Here is a 6,000-nt window from a genome sequence, read left to right as displayed (position 1 = left end):
CATCAGCTATACTGATCTTTTTTTAGCCTATTTAGGTTCATTCTTGAGGCTTTTCCGCCTGCACACTCTGATCTTATTAAACTTCTTTCAGCAGTGGCAGGAGGCTGTTTTCTGTGAAGAGCTCTGATAAATCCCCTGAATGCTGTAGCCTGCCTCCACATCTCTAAATCAGCCCCCACTTCATTCTGCAAAATCTGATTTTGAAAGCAAGTCATGTGTTTTGCTTCTAATATTTAATTAAGGATGGAAAGTTAAAAAAATACATAGACTGTTTCCCACGAGCCCTAGACATTTTTGGACTAAATCCTACAACTACAATTCTACAACTTGTGACTTTAAAGTTAGAATAATGACATGAGTGTTATGGATAGTGCCTGTGCTGCTGTAGTTTTTCTCTGGTAAATGCTCTGTATTTATATAGGACTTTCTAGTCTTGATGACCACTCAAAGCGCTTTACAGTACAGTTTTACACACATTCATACAGTGCATCTATGTGCAGCACTTTATTCACTCACACCAGCAGAGCCATCAGGGGCAAAGACACTTCGGTACACATAAAGGAAAAGCCGGGGATTGAACCACTGACCCTCTGGTCAGTAGACAATCCGCTCTATCTCCTGAGTTAACAATTTCAGGTTTAAATTAAGGTTTCAGTTTGTAGTTGCTGTAGTGGATGGAAAGATTAGAATATGAAGAGAAAAACACAGGACCATACTTGATTTTTTAGGTGAAGAAAATGCTGAATGGGCAGCACGGTGGCGCAGTGTTGGGCTGTTATCTCAACAGAAAGTCTTTGGCTTTCTGTCTGTTGTCCTGCATGTCACCGGCCCCCTCCCACAGTCCAAAGACAGGCAGATTGAAGTTTGGTCAGTTGGAGACTCTGAATTGCCCATAGAGGTGTTGGGCCATGGTTCTTTGTGAAACCACACTTCGGCCTACATGTTCAGTCAAGAGCCTGAAGCCGCATGTTCCTCCAAGACTCAGTCTCCCAGGGGGCACAGAGGGTGAAACCCCCCCCCAGGGACACAGGTTTCAACTCCCATTGGTCACTCTGGACCCCATGACCTGTGAGGTCACCGGGCCAATATAAAGCCAGGTTGATCCAACTCTTTTTTCTTTCTAAACTCCCTCAACGGAGAGAAGGCTGTCGAGCCTCGTCCTGCCTCTTCCTACGATCCTTCCACAGGAGGGAAGGCTGTGGAGCCTCTTCTCCAGCTCACATCTTCTCTTCCCATCCAACTCTTCGAGAGGAGCACAAAGGTGCAGCTTCCAGCTCATCTCACCAAGGAAACCTCCTCGCCCTCCAAGCTCTACCAACGTCCTAGCAGCGACTCGATGTCCTGCTTGCAAACTTCAGCCAGCAACTGAACTGAACTCAACAGAAACCAGCAAGACGACACAAAACTGCGAACTGCACAGCAACTTCCTTTTTCCCCTTTCCACGGACTGGTAACACAACTGGGCTTAATAATTATACTAGGCTAAGCAAGACTGTTTATTCGATTCTGTGTGAGGTTTATAAGTTTGATTTGTGGTGTTGTGATATTTTGGGTACAAGTTATTGAGAAAGTAATGTTAGTCTGTTATGCTCTTCACAGTCTTTCGTTGCATCCAATCTAGTAACTTCCTCTAATTTGGCACACACACAGACACACGCATAACTCTTCACCTCATTATCTCTACAGGTCGTAAACATTCCAATAGGTGGGGGAAGGGTGTTATCTCTTTGGCCAGCGACCATCTTGAAAGCACGCTGACTCACACAGACACACACACATGTATACACACATACCTATCTTTGTTTAGCAATTAGACCGTTAGTAATTTGTGTTTTTATACTTTATTATATTCATAATAAATATTTTTCTTTCACACGTTTTTCCATTAATGTTGCATAAGTGAATTTCGCCAACCTCTACACTGTCAAGAACCCCATATCTTTCAACTTAGCTAACTATCTATATGGTAATTTTGGTTATAGTTATTAATTTAATTGTTAATCGGAGTTCCAAATTTGTAGTTAGAACCTTTATCTATGAGACTTAATCAATAAATTGGCTATCTTTTCCCTTCCTTTGAAGGGTGGTGCCCCGAGGTAACTTTAATCAATTAAAGTTATTATTTAATATTAATAATAAAATATTAATATTTTATTTTGATAACCAAATTTATTGAATGCCGAAAGGCACACCATTTTATGGTATCACGTTTGATGCATTATGGCACAACAGAGGTGAATGTGAGAGTGAATGGTTGTTTGGTTGTATGTTGGCCCTGTGATATGCTGGCTACCCATCCATGGTGTACCCGCCTCTCGCCCAATGTCAGCTGGGATTGGCTCCAGCTCCTGTGCCCTCAAAGGATAAACGGCATAGATGATGGATGGATGGAAGAAATGCTGAATGAGAAACTGCAATAAGTTATGGCAGCTAGTGGATGAGAGGCGAAATGGACATGACCTCAAGACCTCACCTCTTAATCAATGCATTTGTGGATTTCTGCATGAAATATATTAGCAATGTAAAAACTTGCACATGTATGTCACAACAGTGGTTATTTTTACAGCCTAGACTGCAGTTAAACTGGGTTTTACTTGAAAGCACATATCTTTGAAAGCCATTCAAATTAATCAGAGGTGTTTTTTGACTTGAAGCCCACATTTTCATCACTTTCTGGGTTATAACTATTCCCAGGTGCCCCGAGATGGTTCCACAAAATCTCTGGTGAATGTACTATCTAACAACGAGGAGAGGGTGCATTTTAATTGCTCTCGACTGTGCCTTGCATCACCAGCCCAAAGCAAATATACAGATGATAGTGTCAATTTAAAGGTAAACAGACTGCGGTCTGGCTGCGTCAACTGCAGTCACATTACTGTCACAGCTGTAAACCCAAATACCTCCATGTTTTTCACATCCATCAGGGGTCTTTTTCTATTGCTGTTGGATTAGTGATTACAGCACAATCTTATTAAACTGTCAATCAAGGCAACTAAATGTATCCAAACCACTTAATAAGATAACATGTATGAGCACTGCCTACACATCATGTTGAACCACTATGTCATATAGTTACACTGCCTATATGTAGCAAAATGTCCCACATTTCACAATATTCATTGTGTTTAAATCCAACAAAGAAAATCTCTGAGGTAATGATACAATATAAAATAAAATACTGTATGATGGGGCCAGAAGGAGAGGACGTGACATCACTTCCAGTTTCAGTGGATTTTAATAGAAGAAAAGGTTTCACCAAATCAAAACATTTAGCTAAATGGCTTTTAAAATTGGCACTAGTGTGGAAAACACTACTACTGGAGTAGATGCGTGAGGCAGGTTGAGGGAAATGGGTTAGCCGAATAATTATTATATTCAAAATTAAATTGATTTGGTCTCATAGATTGGTGATGAGTGGCACAAGTTGTCCCTGAACACCACTGGTTATGAAAAAACAATTTTTACATTTCAATGTGAGAGCATTGACAAAAACAAACAGGGCATACATAATATCATGGCCGGGGTTTGTCCTGCCTCCAGGCTGTATAGAGCCTGTGAAGCAATTGATAAATACATAAAAGCAGCTCAAAAACACAGAAGGACATGTTAGTCTACCAGGTCATAGTCAGCATGAAGAAAACAATTCGATTCAAGTTAATATTTATGTAGTGGCGTCATAACATTAATTTTCTCAAGGCACCTTACATAAGACATTTTCAGACATGAACTGGAATTCGATCCAGACTTTTTCCGCAGTTTGCTTTTCAGGTAAGAGTTAGAGGAGCAGGCAGAGGCAGGATTATTCACACAGAACATCGACACCAGCATCAGCTCTTATCACCAAAAGCTCTCTTGACATATTCGTCAGTTTTTTTCTACGTGGATGGCACCGCTTTTTCATCTGGAGATATTTGTTTTGCTTTGTTTTTTCCTCGTGTGCCGTGTTTTTGAAACGTCATTAATACCCCCATGAACTCGTGATGAATCCTGCGGAGGTTCTCCTGTGTTCTCACATCAGCTCCTCTGGACTTTCTGCAGACTTTAAACTTGGGGACTGGAGATAGTACGCGTAAAGTCCAGAGGCTCTAATTCGGATATTTGCATTCTCACATACAGCCCGTCATGTCCCAAAGATCTCCAGAGTTCAGTGCATGTCTGAAAGCAGCTTTATTAAGGTTGAGACCTTATAATATTAATGAGAAACTCAACCGTTTCCACAATAAGCAGCACTCAGTGACAATGGACAGAACCCTTTATCAAATGTACTCATTACATATCATCACAAATGCATTTGGATGAAGTTACCATAGGCTGCAACCGTTAAGAGGGAGAAGAAGAGGTTTGTTGCAGCTGCAGAGCAACAAACAGGAGACAATGTTCACTTTGCATTTTCCTGTTCTGCAGAAACCAAAGCCTGTTTCAGCATCTGAATATGCTGGTGAGTTTTCAAAAACACCTTCAGGCAATCTGAGAGGTTTCAGGGCATGAAAAGTAAACAAATGGAACTGAACATATTTCCTACACCGTTAATGTGGAACTTATATCCACTTGACCACTTTTTGACAATTTTTGGTCTCCACCAATCTTGAGAACATCTGTCTCTGTTACATACTTCACCATGTTTTCTGTCTGGCTGCTGTTTGGTGCTGAGCAGGTGGTGTTCAGTACATTTTAGAGGTTTTCTCTTGAGCTTACCTGTTGCTGCCAGGAGTTAATGAGAGTGGAGGGAACCAATCCAACAACAACAATAAACAGACCCAAAAGAGTATGAAACTGTAGAATCATAAAACCAAAACAATGAGCCAATTGAAGCTAAAAATGATTCTAGCTATGTTAATAGAGGTTAATCCTTCATGGATTTGTCACAATAAAGAACTGATTTCTGATCGAACGTAAATCATTTGATACATCAATAACATACAAATATTGATTTATGAAGCTTGAAGTAATTTTAAAGCACAAATAAATATTAATCAATGAAAATATGTAATTGTTATTCCTTGTACAAAACGTAACAAGTAACTTATTCATATTAAAAAATATTATTTTGTTCTTTTTCCATGATATTTTTTAGGACTGACTCAACAATGACTATTAGTTAATCTACTGAATTTGCCAATAATAAAGATGAAATATATACTTTAGTTTACTAGTGTCAGGTACCTCAATCCCAAAATATCTGTGCCTTACATCAAAGCCTAAAGGTTCACTTTTTAGGATTTAGTGGCATCTAGTGGTGGAATTGCATATTGCCACCAGCTGAACAACCCCCACATCCAATCCTCCCTTTCCAAGTGTGTAGAAGACTTCAGATAACATAAAATCGTGGAAAAGCCCTCCCAGGAGCCAGTGTTCAGTTTGTTCATTCTTGAAAACATGGTGGTGCAAAATGGCAGACTCTGTGGAAGAGGACTCATAAAGAAAACAAAACGATTTTTAGTCAAAGTTATTTATACACTGATGAAAATCTAAACCTAATCATGAATAATACATTACATTAGATATAGCTCTCTAGACCCTGGACCTTTAATCTACATCCTCTCTTCTGGATGCTGAAGTGGGACTTTAGCTGTTTTTGTGGTGTTTATCAGGATGTGGCTTGTGTGAAGAACATCCATGTGCTGCAGAAGTATATGCGTTAATGTGTGGTTACAGGACATCACAAAAAAAAAAAGAATCTTCTCCTCCCTCCTCCTGCATCTCTTCCTCCTTCTCCCTCTCATGTCTCAGTCAGTGGGAAAAGATGAATAGGCAGCTGTTGCTCCCGGTACTTCAATGACTCAACCTTAATGGAGAGGAGCTGACAGAGGGACCGGGAAAATGAAACCAAGTACTGGAAGTAGGAGGAGGAGGTGACAGAGAAAGCCTGGGGGTGAGAACAATGGGGAGAGACTGAGAGTGAGTGGTAGTGCAGAGGAATGAAAGGGAATAGGGGATAATGTGAGGGGGTGGCATGACAGGGGGACAGGGAGATATCATTGGACTACAAGCGCAGCCAAC

This window comes from Hippoglossus stenolepis, chromosome 19 (assembly GCF_022539355.2).
Source record: "Hippoglossus stenolepis isolate QCI-W04-F060 chromosome 19, HSTE1.2, whole genome shotgun sequence".
NCBI classification, from domain to species: Eukaryota; Metazoa; Chordata; class Actinopteri; order Pleuronectiformes; family Pleuronectidae; genus Hippoglossus; species Hippoglossus stenolepis.
The sequence above is the reverse complement of the archived record's forward strand: the minus strand, read 5'-3'. Positions refer to the sequence as shown.